Source organism: Aptenodytes forsteri, unplaced genomic scaffold (assembly GCF_000699145.1).
Source record: "Aptenodytes forsteri isolate BGI_AS27 unplaced genomic scaffold, ASM69914v1 Scaffold25, whole genome shotgun sequence".
Lineage (NCBI taxonomy): Eukaryota > Metazoa > Chordata > Aves > Sphenisciformes > Spheniscidae > Aptenodytes > Aptenodytes forsteri.
The window spans coordinates 134,861-135,390 of record NW_008796180.1 but is presented as its reverse complement, the minus strand read 5'-3'; positions in this window follow the sequence as shown (position 1 = coordinate 135,390).

Below are 530 nucleotides of genomic sequence, written 5' to 3'. Positions count from 1 at the left end.
TCTGCCTCTGAGTCACTGTTTTCCCGACAGCTTTGCAAAGCTGATCAACGCCGCTAAAAATAATTTCCGCCTGGCTCCGAAACGCAGCCAGCGTCGTGGCTGCAGCCCCGAGGGGGAAGGATGGGCACCACGGGGCCTTGGCGCGAGGCACCGGCCGGGAAAGGGGACAGAGGCTGCCTCCGGCAGCCCCCGCGGGCACGGCTGAGCCCCACGGGCTGCCCTTTCCAAATCCACCTTCAGAGGGAAGCCCCTGGGGCCGGCTGGCTCCCGGCAAGGCGTCGAGCGAAGGATGCGGCGGTGCCAGGCCAAGCTCCCGGTGCAAGCCGTGCTGGGGGACTGCGGGGGCAGGATACGGTCCCGGCCGAGGGCGTGCTGCCTGCACGAGGCTGTGCACGGGCGAAGGCCACGCGTGGGCGCAGGAGTGGGTCCGTGGGCACAGCTGGCCTCACAGCTGCGCCATTTGGAGCCGCGCACTCATGAATATGCATGAATATGCATGAGGGGAGGGGGGCAGCCAATGGCAGCGGGCC